Source organism: Triticum urartu, chromosome 2A (assembly GCF_056163025.1).
Source record: "Triticum urartu cultivar PI428250 chromosome 2A, HENAU_Tu73, whole genome shotgun sequence".
NCBI classification, from domain to species: Eukaryota; Viridiplantae; Streptophyta; class Magnoliopsida; order Poales; family Poaceae; genus Triticum; species Triticum urartu.
This window is the reverse complement of record NC_141874.1, coordinates 62,855,940-62,874,660: the sequence shown is the minus strand read 5'-3', so window position 1 is coordinate 62,874,660 and position 18,721 is coordinate 62,855,940.

Below are 18,721 nucleotides of genomic sequence, written 5' to 3'. Positions count from 1 at the left end.
GAGGTCCTCGCTGGGCAATCGATGCGTCTTGCGGAGGAAATCAATGTGATCATCCTGGACCTCCGAACCATCCCAGGTACCGGAGTGCACCGTCGGGGGCGTGACGGCGGAGGAAGAGCTCATCGTGAGCGGACCGCCGCGATGTTCGACGAGGCTCGAGGTGCAGAGAGAGAAGGAGAGGAAGCAGTGGGGAGGCGGGACGCGCATGCTCCGCCGCTTCCCCTCCTCCCCCTACTTATAGCCCAGTGGGCTGTGAAGCCGAGGGGGCGGTTGTGGGATTTACTGCACCCACTACCCCACGCCCCCCGCGTTTATTGCGCAAGGTTACTGCGCGCAGTAACTACGTGGGAACCTCAACTGTCCCCCATGGCCACAGCAGATCCGCTCGCGTGCCGAGGCACGGTAGTGGCGGGCCCCGCCTGCGGGCATGTCCCATCTCGCGGATGGGTAGGCAGGCTGGCCCGGCCACTGGTTGCCACGTGGCGGGCCCGAAGCGGGTGGCAGTCAGGAAGCTTAGCTAGTACGCCACTGAGTTCCCGCCAGGGCATTCGTAAGTTTTTTTGGACAAGTCAAAATCAGGCGAATCCGACTCCTACCAGTCGGCCCGGCAGAGTAAAGCGGAGTCACCACCTCAAATATTCAGAGAATGAAACTGCTGAGGCTCCTCGGCTGGTTGCCCGCGGCGCCTCATCAGCTTCGGGGACTACTGTCGGAGTAGTGGGCCACGGGTAGGCTAACCCGAGGCCCATAACCTTTCAAGACATCGTGGCTGACTGCGCCCCTCGAGACAACAGACGGGGAGCCGACTTCAGGAGAGCGGCTGGAGGAACAGCCGGCTGCCCATATGCGTCCGAGTCCTAGAGATGAGATCAAGACCGGCCGACTCCGACTGGCAGCTTTCGGAGAAGCCGGCCACGGGGAGTCGGCCCACGACACCGGCAAAGTCCATGCCCTCATCAGGGGGGATGGGACAGGGAGTGGCGACAGTAAAGCCCACTCCCTCCCCTTTTCCAGGGGATGGCCAGGACACAATGCGTTGTACCAGCGGAGATCTCCGTCTGGAGAGCACTGTTGCCATGCCATCCCTGACGTCAGCAACAGTGGGCGGAGTCCTGTACCCACGACGGCCTGACGGTATGGTCCACGGATGACGGGCCCTACCAGTCAGTGAGAGTCCGGAAGACGGTAAGGGCGCCACCAGTCGGACCCGAAGGGAGCCGGCCTGCGGGAGTCGGCCTGCCCCTCCCATGGGTCCCACGCGCCATTAACCAGACGAGACGGGAAGCGGCTACAGTAATCGCCCGCCAGGCGGCAGGACTGTACCCACGACTCCATGACCAAGCCTGCGTCATTAGAAGTACGGCTACAGTAATCAGCAGCCAGCAGGACCCGCTAGCGGCGGGTGCGGCCTGTCGGCTCCGTACCAGACCAGTCGGCTGGGCCCACCAATCGGCGGGCCCCAACAGTCGGTAGGAGGGTCCGCAGGCGAAGAGACTGACAGCTGGGCCCTGCGCCCAGACAGTTTACCATTGTACCCCTAGGGGGTAGGCCTATATAAACCCCCCAGGGCACCCATGCAAGGGGTTCTGATTCATTAGAACTAGACCAGACCTTAGAGGAAGGAGATGACTGGCCCTACCTTCTCCTACCCACAGATACAGCTCGAGGAGCGCCTTTGTACTCACTTTGCCTTAGTGATCATGCGGAGACCCCGCAGAGCAGGACTAGGGGTGTTATCTCCTAGGAGAGCCCCGAACCTGGGTAAAGTATGCCGACATTCGTTTCTACGCCTCATCCCATTTCCAGGCACCGGCGACGTTCTACTCGCCCCCACCATGATAAGCCATCCATTGGCATATGTCGCACCCAACCCCCGATACCAACTGTGATGTCAATCTTCAGCTCGAGGCGCTCCATAGAAACCAGTGAACCTCCACTCAAAAGATTTTTGGTCCTTATATGTAACCATTGCATCAATATGTCCTGAACTAAAATTCTTTAGCTCGACAATAACATCATGTGTCCAAAAAAGTCATCGAACGGCTTGCACCATGCTCCCAACAGCGCGGACGCGGACCGGGCTATGCCACCCGCCCCTCCTCTACCTTCCGCAACATTAAGTGCACCATCCGTCGTGATCTTCACCATACCTGACTCGGGCGGCCGCCAGCCATGTCCTGGTAATAGAATGGGAGCGGTCCGAGGCAGTTCTAACACTGCAAGAGCCTCCCTCGTCGCCCTAATGGCGGCTGTTGGGTCCCTTCCCTCTTCACCATGTTTGATCCGATTTTGAGAATGCCAAATCATCCACATGATGGTGATAACCTTTGCTCGATCTTCATCCTTGACTCGGTCTGCACATAGGATGTCTCTGGCCCAAGAACGTGGGTGTAAGCGAGGAAGCCAAAGACCGAACCACGCACACACTTCATCCCAGAAGCGGCATGCATGCAAGCATTGAATTAGGGCATGCATAAGATCCTCCTCCTTAGCTAGACATACCTTGCAAGTGTCTAGATCTGCAATATGACGGTATTTGAGAGTGCATTCATCCAGTAGAATCCCTCGTAGTACCCTCCACCAGAACACCCGTACCATTGGGATCACTTTGAGTTTCCACAGAGCAGACCACATATGTTTGTCATCTCTTGAAGCACCGGTAGCCGCCCTTCCCCTAGAGCATTGCGCTCGTTCCGAGTCACTAGAGCACGGTACGCCGACTTAACAGTGTAGTTTCCTGATATTTCAAAGGCCCAAGCATACAAATCCTCACCTCCGCCCCTCTTGTTTGGGATGTTTAGAATGGTGTCAGCATCAGGGGCAATTAAGGTGGTTCGAATCAACCCCTGCCTCCATGACCAGTTCTCGAGATCTATTAGATCCGAGACTGTCCGAACAATGGTGTTCGGTGGCTTCAGCAACGGTGTCATCGAGATGGTCCTGAGAATCCATTTATCATCCCACACATCGATGGAGTTCCCGTCTCCTACTCTCTTAATGAGTCCCGCACGCAAAGCTTCCCTTCCTGCAATGATAGCTCGCCATGTAGCGGATGCCGACTTAGGCACCGTGGCATGCATAAAATATGTATCAGGGAAGTAGCGACCCTTAAGAACCCTTGCACACTGAGAATTCGGGTTAGTCATAAACCGCCATCCGTAATTCCCGAGTAGCGCAAGATTAAACTGATGAGGGTCCCGAAAACCCATTCCTCCTTTGCACTTTGGTGTCGCCAGAGTATCCCAGGAAACCCAATGCAATGCATTCTTGTAAACAGAGCTGCTCCAAAAATATTTCACCATTGCTGAAGTCAGACTCTTGCATACCTTTTTTGATAGTAAGAATGTGCTCATCGAATATGTGGGAATAGCCTGAACCACTGATTTCAACAAAGTTTCACGACCTGCACATGCAAGTAATTTTTCAGACCATCCCTGTATCCTCCCACGAGCTCTCTCCCCAATATGATCGAAGGTCCCGCTTGTGATGCGACTGACCGCCGTGGGCAGTCCCAGGTAACGTTCACTGAACACCTCAACGTCGATGTTGAGGACGCCTTTCAATTGATGCTTGAGCTGGGCCGGTGTATTAGAACTGAAGTAGATGGCGCTCTTAGCGCGATTAACACACCGTCCCGATGCTTCACCATAAATCCTGAAAATCTCATTAAGTCTCTCGGCACTCTGGGTGTTTGCACTGATGAAGATCAAGCTGTCATCTGCGAATAGCAAGTGTGTCACCCAAGGTGACCTATAGCTAACTCGTATGCCTCTGTCAATGTACCCAACGTTGTAATACTTCAACAAAGAAGACAGGCCCTCCGCACAGAGCAAAAAAAGTAACGGCAACGTCGGGTCACCTTGCCTCAATCCTCGCGAGGGAGTGAAAAAGGGCAGTAGCTCTCCGTTAACACGAACAGAGAACCGTACTGAAGATACGCATTTCATAATTAATCGAACAAAGACTATGTTGAAACCCAACTTTGTCAGAATAGCCTCAAGAAAGTGCCACTCGACTCGGTCATAAGCTTTCATCATGTCTAGTTTAATTGCACAAGCATAGTTTTTTCCTTTCTTCCGCCTCCTCATTGTGTGCACACTTTCATATGCCACTAAGACATTATCAGTTATCAGACGTCCAGGAAGAAAAGTGCTTTGCTCTTCACTGATGATCTCGTCCATGAATGCCCTCATTCAGTTAGTCACACATTTTGAAGCAATCTTGTATAGAACTGAAAACAGTGCAATAGGTCTATATTGTGAGATAGACAGAGGGTGTCGTACCTTGGGAATGAAAGTAATGGAGGTATCATTCAAGCCCACTGGTAGTTCTCCTCCATTCAAAAAGTCTAGAACCGCCGCGGTTATAGCATCACCTAATAAACTCCAATGACGCTGATAAAACCCCTTAGTAAAACCATCCACCCCGGTGCTTTGGAGGGAGCCATTTGGAACAACATTGTCCTGACCTCCACCGCACTAAAGGGTTTTGTAAGTTCCATGTTCATGTCATCCGTGACCTTAACTGGCACATGGTTAAGAAGCTCGGTTGCATCCATGAATCCCTAGGGCTCGTACATATTTTGATAGAATGCCTGAACCTCGCTCTTATCTTCCTCTTTGAAAGTTCATGGATGTCGCCTAGAGGGGGGGTGAATAGGCGTTTTAAAATAATTACGGTTTAGGCTTGAACAAATGCGGAATAAACCTAGCGGTTAATTTGTCAAGCACAAAACCTAAAACAACTAGGCTCACCTATGTGATAGTAAGATATATGACAAGAAACAATATGGCTATCAGAAATTAAAGTGCATAAGTAAAGGACTCGGGTAAGAGATAACCGAGGCACGCAGAGACGATGATGTATCCCGAAGTTCACACCCTTGCGGATGCTAATCTCCGTTTGGAGTGGTGTGGAGGCACAATGCTCCCCAAGAAGCCACTAGGGCCACCGTAATCTCCTCACGCCCTCGCACAATGCAAGATGCCGTGATTCCACTAAGGGACCCTTGAGGGCGGTCACCGAACCCGTACAAATGGCAACCCTTGGGGGCGGTCACCGAACCTGTACACTTTGGCAACCCTTGGGGGCGGTCACAGGTACCCGTCAAATTGCTTGGGGCGATCTCCACAACCTAATTGGAGACCCCGATGCTTGCCCGGAGCTTTACACCACAATGATTGAGCTCCGAACACCACCAACCATCTAGGGCGCCCAAGCACCCAAGAGGAACAAGCTCAAGGGTACCAAGCACCCAAGAGTAATAAGCTTCTCAACTTGTAACTTCCACGTATCACCGTGGAGAACTCAAATCGATGCACCAAATGCAATGGCAAGGGCACACGGAGTGCCAAAGTCCTTCTCTCTCAAATCCCACCAGAGCAACTAATGCTAGGGAGGAAAATGAGAGGAAGAACAAGAAGGAGAACACCAAGAACTCCAAGATCTAGATCCAAGGGGTTCCCCTCACATAGAGGAGAAAGTGATTGGTGGAAATGTGGATCTAGATCTCCTCTCTCTTTTCCCTCAAAAACTAGCAAGAATCCATGGAGGGATTGAGAGTTAGCAAGCTCGAAGAAGGTCAACAAGGGGGGAAGAACACGAGCTCCAAGGATAAGGTTCATTGGGGAAGAAGACCCCCATTTATAGGAGGGGAAAAATCCAACCGTTATGTGCTCAGCCCGCACATGAGCGGTACTACCGCTTGGGCGGAAGAAGCAGGGAAAGGAGCAACAAAACATGAACCTTGGGGCGGTAGTACCACATATAAGCGGTACTACCACTCACCCCAGCGGTACTACTGCTGGAGGAGCAGAACACGGGACCAAAAGAGGTAGGGCAGAGTACGGCGGCAGTAATGCAGTAGCGGTACTACCGCCCGACCGGAGCGGTACTACCGCTTATAGGCGGTAGGCGGAACTACCGTGCCTTATTGCCGTGCAACTACTGCTAAACCCGACACGAAAAGGCAGGACCCAAAATCGAGGCGGTAGTAGAGCGGTACTGGAGCAGTACTACCGCTTGACGCTACAAGCGGTACTACCGCTGTCCACCGCAGTACTACCGCAGGGAGAAAACTAGAACTGCCATAACTTCTTCATAAGAGCTCCGAATTGAGAAAACTCAAGCTTGTTGGTTATAGTAAGAAGAGGTAGGGGAGGTATGCCTAACAAATAGAGGAGTGAAACCTCCAACCGAGAAGAACCAACAAAACCTCCAACATCAAAAACATCATAGAAGATGCATCTGAACTCCATTTTCGATGAACTCGAGCTTGTCATCAAGATGACCATAAGCTCTAAGACTCACAAAGAGAACCAAACAAGAACCAAGAAATATTATGCAAGGATGCAATGGTTTGAGCTCTCTACGAACGATACGATCAAGATACTCATCGAGAGCCCCCCTTGATAGTACGACAATCGATCCTATAACCCGGTCTCCCAACCACCACTATGAGACTGGTAAAGTAGAAAACCTATGAAGGGCAAACCTTTGTCTTGCACATAGTCCACTTGAGCTAGATGATGACGATCTTGACTTCCTCAAGTTGGACCACCTTTCTTGATTGTGTTGGCTCGATGAAGACTAGTTGATTGCTCCCCCATACTCCACTATGGGTGAGCCACTCTTCAGAACATCTTCATAAATCCATTGTTACCATAATGGACGGCAAGCTTCAAGCATTTGATCTCTTCGTGATGCTCCACTTAAACTTGCACATCGCAACCTAACCCCACAAAGAACTCTCATGAAAACCATGGGTTAGCAAACAAAGCGTAATGGACAATGCTTACCATACCATGGGATCACTTGATCCCTCAGTACATCTTGTATGCTTTGTGTGTTGATCAACTTGATTCATTCTTGACTTAATCTTGATCAACCTTGAATCTTTCCAGTTCTCTTCATTTGGATGATGTCTTGAAGGTAGACATGAATGATCACACAATCTTCTTCTTTAATACATGCTTGCAATAAGCTCAACACTCACATGACCAATCTTTGGATAATTCCTTGAATATCACCTTGGTCAACACGAACTCTCATTGAAACCAACACATGTACTCCAAGAAAAGCCTATGGACAAAACCTTCAAATATAACTCAAGGCAACCATTAGTCCATAGAGATTGTCATCAATTACCAAAACCAAACATGGGGGCACCGCATGTTCTTTCACTCTTCAGTGGCACAAACCGAACCATCGGATCGGCATAGACCCTGAATTTTATTAATACACTTCCGTTGCGCCGCCTATGCTTGAAATATGCCGTGTTACGGTCTCCTTCTCTGAGCTAGGGGACGCGGGACCGTTGTCGTAGCCAAATCTCCTCCTGCTGGAGAGCCTCACACAGCTGGCGAACCACTGCTCTCTCTTCGTCAGTTGGTCCTCGGCCCACCGATCGACACCTTAAGTTGTCAAGCCTTTTCTGCAGCTGTCTAACCCGCTGCGTTAAGTAGCCAAATTCTCGGCCCCCTCAAGGTTCTAGCGTAGCCTTCAGATGTGTCAGTGAATCCGCTATACCCTGGAGGCCCGGTCCTCTATTTGTCTCCTGCCAAGCAGCAGCAACGATGCGGTCATAATCCAGATGCGATGCCCACATGTTCTCATATCTGAACTGTCTTTTTGTTCGTGAAGTTTTCCTCAGATTTTCCTTTATCTCTGCTACAACAAAACAATGATCAGACTCTACGGACGGTAGGTGTCTGATTCTGATATGATGGAAATGTTGCCGGAACTGTTCATTGGCAAAAACTCTGTCAAGCCTCGCCTTGACATTTGAAGGAAATATGCCCTAGAGGCAATAATAAAGTTATTATTTATTTCCTTATATCATGATAAATGTTTATTATTCATGCTAGAATTGTATTAACCGGAAACTTAGTACATGTGTGAAACTGTGAATACATAGACAAACAGAGTGTCACTAGTATGCCTCTACTTAACTGGCTCATTGGTCAAAGATGGTTATGTTTCCTAACCATATACATGATTTGTCATTTGATAAATGGGATCACATCATTAGGAGAATGATGTGATTGACTTGACCCATCCCGTTAGCTTAGCACTTGACCGTTTTAGTTTACTGCTATTGCTTTCTTCATGACTTATACATGTTCCTATGACTATTAGATTATGCAACTCCCGATTACCGGAGGAACACTTTGTGTGCTACCAAACGTCACAACGTAACTGGGTGATTATAAAGGTGCTCTACAGGTGTCTCTGATGGTACTTGTTGAGTTGGTATAGATCGAGATTAGGATTTGTCACTCCGATTGTCGGAGAGGTATCTCTGGGCCCTCTCAGTAATGCACATCACTATAAGCCTTGCAAGCAATGCAACTAATGAGTTAGTTGTGGGATGATGCATTACGGAACGAGTAAAGAGACTTTCCGGTAACGAGATTGAGCTAGGTATTCAGATATCGACGATCGAATCTCGGGCAAGTAACATACCAATGACAAAGGGAACAACGTATGTTGTTATGCGGTTTGACCGATAAAGATCTTCGTAGAATATGCAGGAGCCAATATGAACATCCAGGTTTCGCTATTGGTTATTGACCAGAGATGTGTCTCGGTCATGTCTACATAGTTCTCGAACCCGTAGGGTCCACACGCTTAACGTTCGGTGACGATCGGTATTATGAGTTTATGTGATTTGATGTACCTAAGGTAGTTCAGAGTCTCGGATGAGATTGGGGACATGGCGAGGAGTATCGAAATGGTTGATACGTAAAGACCGATATATTGGACGACTATATTCGGACATCGGAAAGGTTCCGAGTGATTCGGGTATTTTTCGGAGTACTGGGGAGGTACGGGAATACGGGGAAGAAGTATTGGGCCTCATGGGCCAAGTCGTGGAAGAGAGGAGGCAGGGCGCGCGCCCCCCCCCCTAGCCCAAACCGAATTGGACTAGGGGGGCGGCCCCCCTTTCCTCCTTTCCTCCCTCTCCTTCCTTCTCCCTCTCCTCCCTTTCCCCCTCCTAGTAGGAGTAGGACAGGGGAGTCCTACTCCTACTAGGAGGAGGACTCCTCCTCCTGGCGCGCCCTGCAAGGGCCGGCTGGCCTCCCCCTTTGCTCCTTTATAGACGGGGGCAGGGTGCACCCTAGAACACACAAGTTGATTGTTCCAAGCCGTGTGCGGTGCCCCCCTCCATCATAATCCACCTCGATCATATCGTAGCGGTGCTTAGGCGAAGCCCTGCATCGGTAGCAACATCATCACCGTCATCACGCCGTCGTGCTGACGGAACTCTCCCGTGAAGCTTTGCTAGATCGGAGTTCATGGGACGTCATCGAGATGAACGTGTGCTGAACTCGGAGGTGCCGTGCGTTCGATACTTGGATCGGTCGGATCGTGAAGACGTACGACTACATCAACCGCGTTCTCATAACGCTTTCGCTTACGGTCTACGAGGGTACGTAGACGATACTCTCCCCCCCTCGTTGCTATGCATCACCATGATCTTGCGTATGCGTATGATTTTTTTTTGAAATTACTACGTTCCCTAACAACATTAGCGTCACCTGATTGCCAGTTATCCCAAGTGTATGCTGTGCCTGACCACCCCAAATCTTGGAGGGCCACTTCATCGGTGACTTCTCTGAACGCTCTCATTTGCCTCTCTGGCCTAGCAGCCCGACTGAAGTGTTCGTTGGCGTAGATAGTCTCATTGAAATCACCCAAACAAATCCACACCGCATGCGGCATGGCATACAAAGTACGCAGAAAACGCCAACTGTGATGTCGATCTTCTGCTCGAGGCGCTCCATAGAAACCAGTGAACCTCCACTCAAAAGAGTTTTGGTCCTTATATTTAACCATTGCATCAATATGTCCTGAACTAAAATTCTTTAGCTCAACAATAACATCATGTGTCCAAAAAAGTCCAATACCTCCACTTAGGCCTACACTATCCACTGCAAAACACCCATCGAAGCCTAGGTGTCTCTGCAAGTCCTCAACTCTCTTCCCTTTTATTTTTGTTTCCATGATGAAGAGAAGAGTGGCCCTTCTAGCTTCACAATGCTGCGAAGCTCTCGAACCGCCTCGGGGTTCCCAAGCCCCCAGCAGTTCCACGATAGGCAACTCATTAGGCCAGGCAGGATCGATCACTGGTCTCTGCCGAATTGTCAGGCATGGGCCTCTTCTTCTTTGGTTCACATACCAAGTTCTCATCATCATCCCTCACAACTGCGCTCTTGCTCGGATCATCACCTTCAGATTGCACGGCTGCCGTCAGTAGCAACTGCTTTGGCTTGTACACCGCGGTAGGGACTTCCTTCCTGTTGAAACTTGCCTTCTCTTTGTTCCTGAGGGGCGAGACCACCTCTTCCCCTCCATCTGATTTAGCTCTAGTGCTAGATTTCTTTGTGCCCCTTTGCTACTCTGATCAGAAGTTTGTCCTCTGGAAGTATTGTCACTGCTCGTCGAGTATCTATTCTCATCAGGAGCCCTCAAACTCGGCCCAAAAGGAAGCTCACCTTTCTCATCTCTTGATCCTGGGTTCGAGCAGTAGAGATTCGAGTGGCCCAACCGTCCACAGGAGAAGCAGAAGTATGGGATCTGTTCATATTGTATGTCATAGGAGTCCACCTTCGTTCTCCTTGCAGAATCAATAAGCACCCATCTCCTGAGTGGTTTGTTGACATCCACTGAAACCTTAGCTCAGAGATAGCCTCCACTGTGATCAAACCTTGCAATTTTTATCTGGGCCTCTTTGTCGATCATCCGTGCGATTGGGAGGCCCCATGCATCATCTCTCAGGTTGTAGGGCGGGTTAAGAACCCTAGCCCACACCTGCAGACGATCATACTTGACTTCGTATGGGCGCATGCAATCCTCGAACTCAGCCAATATGACCACATTCTTGTTGATGTGCCACGGCGATCCTGCCCAAACTCTGCCGCGGTCACGCTGTGCTTCAAACTCAACAACAAACATATTCGTTCCGACTGAACGGAATTGTAGTCCTCGAGGGTTTCCCCATGCCGGTCGAAGGGCATTGCCAATGGTGTGTATGTGATACTGATTTCGGTGCAGAACCTTCCCCGCAAGCAACCACTTCACCGGAGCACCATCAAGACGGTCATCAATCACGAGAGGAGTCGCCTCTTCCTCGGATATGTCCAGCTTCCCAGAGCTTCCTCTAGTTTTTCCCTTGCCGATCTAGGGTTGCTCGAGGAGGCGTTCTCCCGCGCTCCCTCCGCCGCGGGTGGTGTCGCCATCGCCCCGGCCTTCTCCTTGGGGCGGCCCGCCAATGAGATCCGCGGCCGCCGGTCAGTTTCCACGTCAAACCCTAGCGCCTCCAGAGAGCCCTAGGTTTCGGGGTCAGAAAAGTATATCCCTTTTGCTAGTACTTTAGCACAGAGAAAAACCCTTCATGTGAGCGTAAATGGTGGGACTTGCTATACGTGAGGTATAGGTTTCACAGATCTTTTTCCAATCACGCTATCGTTTTTATTAGAGCCTATTTAATAGCGCTTAATCCATTCAAAGTGCTATTCGTACGCAACGCTCACACCTTTTTTCGCCTCGTTTAAATGGGCTGGCTCATATAAGCTTATCCCTTACCGGTTTTGGAAACCTTCTCGAACGTGCCCACTGGTTTCTTTTTGGCAGTTTCCTTGGCCCGGTTTTTTTTTGGTTTTATGTTTTTTCTTTCAAATTCATGTACTATTTCAAAAAAAAAAATCTTTTCAAATTTAGAAACACTATCCAAACTTACGAACTTTTTAAAAATCCACAATCTTTTTAAAACTAAGACAACTTTTAAAAATGTCATGAACTTTTTCAAATTCGTGAACAGTAGTGAAGTTTTATTCATATGCAAGAACTTTTTTTAGATCCGAAACGTTTTTCAAAACTGCGTTCTGGTGTCAATTTGGTGACTTTTTCAAATTGACAACAAACAAGCTGCTTTTTTCCGAGACAAAAACCAGCAGCTACAAAAAAACAAAAAAAATATCGATTGAGCAGAGACGAGCGAGCGTTCTGGAAAGGTATATTTGACCGTGGCCCATACATCGCGTCGTGTGCGTTATGGGAGCCGACGGGTGCCTAAAGTGCTTGTTAGGGCGTGTACAATGCATAGCCTCAAGGTGATGCCTCGCATGCCATGTAGGATCGGATATGACGTAAAGTAGGTTCGGATAAGGAAGCGGGATCCTTTCCAGGAGGCGGGTGCTTGAAGAGAAAAAGTGTGGTCCAGTGACAAAAGCTGAAAAGGTTGGAATGAAAAGTAGAGATGCATGTGTATTAAAGTCTTTATTTTCTATTTCTTAATGAGGCCCACTAGTTATAGCTTGCATTGGGGAGAAAAAATAAATGTAGATGCCTCAAATTACTTTTTATCACGGGGTATATGTATCCATATGCCACCATTGTACATGCCCTTAGTAGCTCACACCTTTTTTCTCAGGCTGGGTTTTTGTTTAGGGTTGGTTTCTTCTAGAAAGTTCCCACCGGTTTCCTTTAGAGTTGGTTACTTTGGTTTTCTCGGGATGGGTTTTCGTTTTTTTTTTATTTTCTCGTTTTCTCTTTCAAATTCCTGAATTTTTTAAATTTCGTGAAGTTTTCCTAATTCACAAACTTTATCGGAATTTGAGAACTTTTTAAATCCACAAACCTTTTCAAATACATGAACTTCTTCAAATACATGGACCTTTTCAAATTTCATGGATTTTTTTAAAATTCATGAATATTATTTAATTTTGCTATTTTCATTCAAATTCATGAAATTTTATTCAAATCCATGAACTATTATTCAAATCCATGAGCTTTTTCCAAATCCACGGACTTTTTTCAAACCCACAAACTTTTTCATATTAAAAGAATGGGCAGTTTCTTTTCCAAAGACAAAGAGCAGCAGCTACAGAAACAAATCAGTGAAAAATGGCGACTGAGCAAAGACGAGTGAATGAGAACGAAGGTGGTTGAAAGATTATTGGGCAGCGGCCCATGCGTCACTCCCTGTGCACCGCGGGAGCCAACGGGTCTTTAAAGCGCTGACTTTTTTGGGGGACATTAAGCGCTACTAAAGAAAACTTTTTTCCAGTCTGTGATATTTTTTCAAATTCGTGAATATTTCAAATTGACAGAAATGAGTAGTTTTTTCCTAGGACAAAGACCAGCAACTACAGGAGAAAAAATCAACGAAAAAAATAGCAACCGAGCAAAGACAAGCGGACGAGAGCGCGTAGTGTCTAATCGGGCTTAGCCAAAATAGATACCGACAAAAATAGTAAAGCAGTTTAGTATGAAATACGCAAAAAGAGTTTCTTGTCAAAATCACATGGAAAGAGTTTTAAGCAAGAATCGATATCCTGAAATATTGATGAGGCGGATTTCAACCACATTTGTGTTAAATGTGTTCCATGGTATGTAAACAACCAGATATGTAGTACTCCAAGTAAGTTGTGAGTAAAGTTATCAGAATGACCAAATTGTTGATCATAGGAAAATAGTCAAAATGACGTTAAGTTCTAACGACATGTTTCTCGCATACAGATAAGATGAAGAGATTGTTGTAAGGAGTTACATCAATACATACTTGTTGTAAATAGTACATCGATAAAATCTTCGTCGGTGCTCCAAGAAATTTTCAGCTTCAATTAAATGTTCACCATGCAGCGACGCCGGATAAGTTGTCGGGCGTGCCTATTACCTTTGGGCAGCATGATCATCCGAAGACCGGCCCAAACCGAGGATTGGCGGCCTTAATACTCAACCCGATAATGGACGAATGTCTTCTATGTAAAGTTCTGATAGATGGCGGCAACAGTCTAAACATAATATACGATGAGACTCTACAAAAGATGCAGTGCGATAGATCACGCATCGAACCAAGCTACACCACGTTTAAAGGGACCATCCCAGGAAAAGAGGCATGGTGTAGCGGCAAAATCATCCTTGATGTCGTATTCGGCACTCCCACAACTATCGCTCCAAGAGTTAATCTTCCACATTGTACCCTTCCGAAATGGTTACCACACATTTTTGGGCTGAGAGGCATTCACCAGGTTTAATGATGTCCCACATTACGCCTATATGAAGCTCAAGATGCCAAGACCGAATGGCGTGATTACGATAGCAAGCAACCCGGATACAACACTTCGAGACGAGAATAAAATGGCAACGCTAGCTCTGGAATCATTGGTCGAGGCCTTGGCGGCCGAGGAGCTAACTGCTCTACCGACCACCTTTGATAGAAACGATGCTATCCTCAACAAAAGATCCAAACCAACTTCTTTCAAACCAGCGGATGAAATAGTCAAATTCATGTACACCCAACCGATGCCAGTAAAATGGCATCAATCGAGACTCAGCTGGACCTTGTAGTGGACGAGGCCTTGCGCTCCTTCCTACAAGAAAACTAGGACATTTTTGCCTGGCACCGATCTAATATGCCAGACATTCCTCAAGACCTAGCCAAGCACAACCTGAATGTCATGAAAGGTTTCAAGCCCGTTAAACAGGCACTCCGCTGGTTCTCCAAACCAAAGAGACGGGCAATGGGTGATGAACTAGCAAAGCTATTAGACACCGGATTCATCCAAGATATCAAACATCCCAAGTGGTTGGCTAACTTGGTTATGGTTCCCAAAAAGGATAGATCATGACGCCTTTGTGTCGATTTCAAAGACCTCAACAAGGCTTGCCCAAAGGACCCGTTCCATTACCACGCATCGATGAGATTGTCGATGCCACGACATGACATGATTCATTATGTTCCTGGATGCCTACTCGGGATACCATCAAACAATGATGAAAGAATCCGATCAAGATTCCACAACTTTCGTAACACCATATGTGTCATTCTGCTTTAACACAATGCCCTTTGGTCTAAAGAACGCAGGTGCCACATAACAACGCATGATTCAAACACGCCTAGACCAGAGATCGATAAAACTATGGAAGCCTACGTGAACGACGTAAAACTTTGTGGATGACCTACGGGAGACACTCACCAACCTCCAAGCATACAATATAAAGCTCAATCCTGAGAAGCGTGTCTTCGGTGTACCAGCGGGTAAACTGTTCGGCTTGCAGTGTCCTCACCCAGTGACATAGTAGGGGTAGAGACACACGTATTGTATTATTGCCATCATGGATAAAAAGATGGGGTTTATGTCATATTGCTTGAGTTTATCCCTCTACATCATGTCATCTTACTTAAGGTGTTACTCTATTCTTATGAACTTAATACTCTAGATGCATACTGAATAGCGATCGATGTGTGGAGTAATAGTAGTAGATGCAGAATTGTTACTGTCTACTTGATACGGACGTGATGCCTATATTCATGATCATTGCCTTAGATATCATCATAACTTTGTGCTTTTCTATCAGTTGCTCAATAGTAATTTGTTCACCCACCGTATACTATCTTCAAGAGAGAAGCCTCTAGTGAAACCCTATGGCCCCCGGGTCTATTTTTCATCATATATTTTCAAATCTATAAACCAAAAAACCCAAAAATACCTTGCTGAAATTTATTTTTTTACTTTGTTTTACATTTTAGTAATCTTTTATATCTATCGCTATCAGATCTCATCCTTGCAAGTGACCATGAAGGGATTGACAACCCCTTTATCGCGTTGGGTGCAAGTGTTTGATTGTTTGTGCAGGTGCATAAATTGGAGACTTGCTTGTACTTCTTATTGGATTGATACCTTAGTTCTCAAACTGAGGAAAATACTTATCTCTACTTTGCTACAACACCCTTTTCTCTTCAAGGGAAAAATCAACGAAAGCTCAAGAAGTAGCAGCGACCTCTCTTATGAATTTGGCCGCGAGCAGGTGTGCTATATGTTCTCCTATTTCCATTCATTTTTATGTGGCAAAGCATTGTAGGGCCTGCTTTACCGGCCTTGCATCCTTGCAGATGTTACTACATGAATCAGCATATTTGCCGTCTGCCACCGACGGCAAACCTGCCCGGCAAAGAGAGCTATGGTAAAGAGGTTCTTTGCCATCCGCTACATATTTCACAGGCACACCAGACATATGACGTATCAAACACATAGTTCCATCCATGACAACATACATACATAAGCAACACAGTTCCATCCATACATATTACAGTAGTATCACAATGTTCATCCAACACATTGTTCAATGCATCCATATAACAAGTTCCACATTGTTCATCGATACAAACGAAAAGCAGAAAAGGGAAACAAGCACTCCATCCATGCAAGCTTCCGTGAAGTGAATGAAATCTGCAAAATGGGAAACAAGAAAGTTAGAAGAAGAAGAAGAAAATGACGACGAAGAAGAAGAACTAAGCATACTTAGGTCAAATGGAGCTAACCTAGCTAATTATGCCATTTTTGAGTGAACTAAGCATATTATGCCATTTTTGATATAAAGCAACTTAGTATAGGTCATTAGTTAGCTAACCTAGGTAACTAAGCATATTAGAGCTAACTTAGGTCATTTTGGAGAAGAAGAAGAAGAAGAAGAAGAAGAAGACTAGAAGAAGACTTGGTCATATTGGAGCTAACCTAGGTAAACTTGGTCATTTTGGAGCTAACCTAGGTAAAATGGATCATATTGGAGCTAACCTAGGTAAAATGGATCATATTGGATCACATTGCAGAAAATCAATACCAAACGGAGTCCAAACGCAATGAAACTTTTTGGAGATTTTTTCTGGAACAGAAGGCACTGATACGTCTCCGTCGTATCTATAATTTTTGATTGCTCCATGCCAATATTATACAACTTTCATATACTTTTGGCAACTTTTTATACTATTTTTGGGGACTAACATATTGATCCAGTGCCCAATGCCAGTTCCTGTTTGTTGCATGTTTTTTGTTTCACAGAAAATCCATATCAAACAGAGTCCAATCGGGATAAAAACTAATGGAGATTGTTTTGGAATATATGTGATTTTTGGGAAGAAGAATCAACGTGAGACGATGCCCGAGGGGGCCATGAGGCAGGGGGCGTGCCCCTGGCCCTCGTGGCCACCCCGTAAGGCGATTGGTGCCCTTCTTTCGCCGCAAGAAAGCCAATATCCGGATAGAAATCGTGTTAAAATTTCAGCCCAATCGGAGTTACGGATCTCCTGGAATATAAGAAACGGTGAAAGGCCAGAATCTGGAACGCAGAAATAGAGAGAGACAGAGAGACATATCCAATCTCAGAGGGGCTCTCGCCCCTTCGACGCCATGAAAGCCATGGACCAGAGGGAAAACCCTTCTCCCATCTAGGGAGAAGGTCAAGGAAGAAGAAGAAGATGGAGGCCCCTCTCCCCCTCTCTCCCGGTGGCGCCGGAACGCCGCCGGGGCCATCATCGTGTGATGACGATCAACACCAACACCTCCGTCATCTTCACCAATATCTTCATCACCTTCCCCCATCTATCTACGGATTTTTTTCAAAACTGTGATGTATTTTATAGAAAATTCGGAAACTATAGCATGCAGTGGAGAAAATTCAAAACTAGCACCCCGTCGGCCACGCGTGGGCCAAAATGGGTGTTTTTGGCCTCCCCTTGGCCGAAAAGGACTTTTCAGCCGTGCCTTGGCCGAAGAGGTGCGTACCTGGGCCAAAAAGACCTTTTTGGTCAGCAGTAGGCTGAAAAGTCCTTTTTGGTCAGGAGTAGGCCGAAAAGTCCCTTGGGCCCACCTTTTCACGTTAACGGTTGGCCGAAGTTGCATGGCTCCACTCTTCGGCTTACGTTAGGCCAAAATGTATTTTTTTAATTTTGGCATATAAATACTGTGCAACCATTGCCCATCTTAGACATTGAAAAAATATATTTTCGCGCAACCCTTTCCCCTCGATATTTTCCCGAAACTGTTTCTCTCCATATGTTCCCGCCAACCCCTTCCCGCCATATCTTCCTGCCAACCCGTTCCCGCCATATGTTCCCGCCAACCCTTTCCCGCCATACGGCGGTCGTTCTTTCCCGCCATTTCCTCCTCTCTACCTATAAAACCCCCTTCACACGGAGGTGGATAAGCAGTCCAGTGTAGTGTAGTTGAGATGTCCCATTATCCTTTCGATCGTAGTTTTCACCCTGGGATGAGTAGATATCTTCTGAGGCTAGCCACCAATTTCAGGATGGACAATAGGGTAGTTCCATGGGACGAACTCACCGGTAGTGACACGATAATGAATGAGTTGGCTCACGAATTACGTAAGTCTGGGTGGCCTGAAAGGACCTATGAGGAGGTACGCAAATAACTTCTTAGGTTGCATGAAAGGTGGAAGAAGGTAGTGGAGCCGAAGAGTGAAACTTTCAGAAGGACTGCAGCAAAGCATCCATTTTTATGAGAGGTACTTTCATATTAAGTAACAATTAATTAGATTATTTCTTGCCATACAATAGTATTACTAATACTTATTTGTTGTCATGCACAGAGAAAATTTGCGCATAGCCAGGTGAGGGGCTGCTACCCGTCCTTCACGGTGCAGTTTGATAGTTTGCATGAGGATCAGGTTATCTGGGAGCCATACTCGCATCAGGCTATATTATCCAGGTGCCCAGTTGGGATTTCTGGATTGTGCACTAGAGATCGACACTATTGGATGACCAAGGCCAAGTTGGTGTTCGACGTGACAGTTGAGGAGATGGCTCTTCATAGGGTGATGAGACAGTTTGTTCTATGTCAAGAGCCTAACATTCCAGATATTCCACACTTACCAGAACACGTGCACAAGTAAGTAGTAATACTATTTTAGTTCTAAGCTC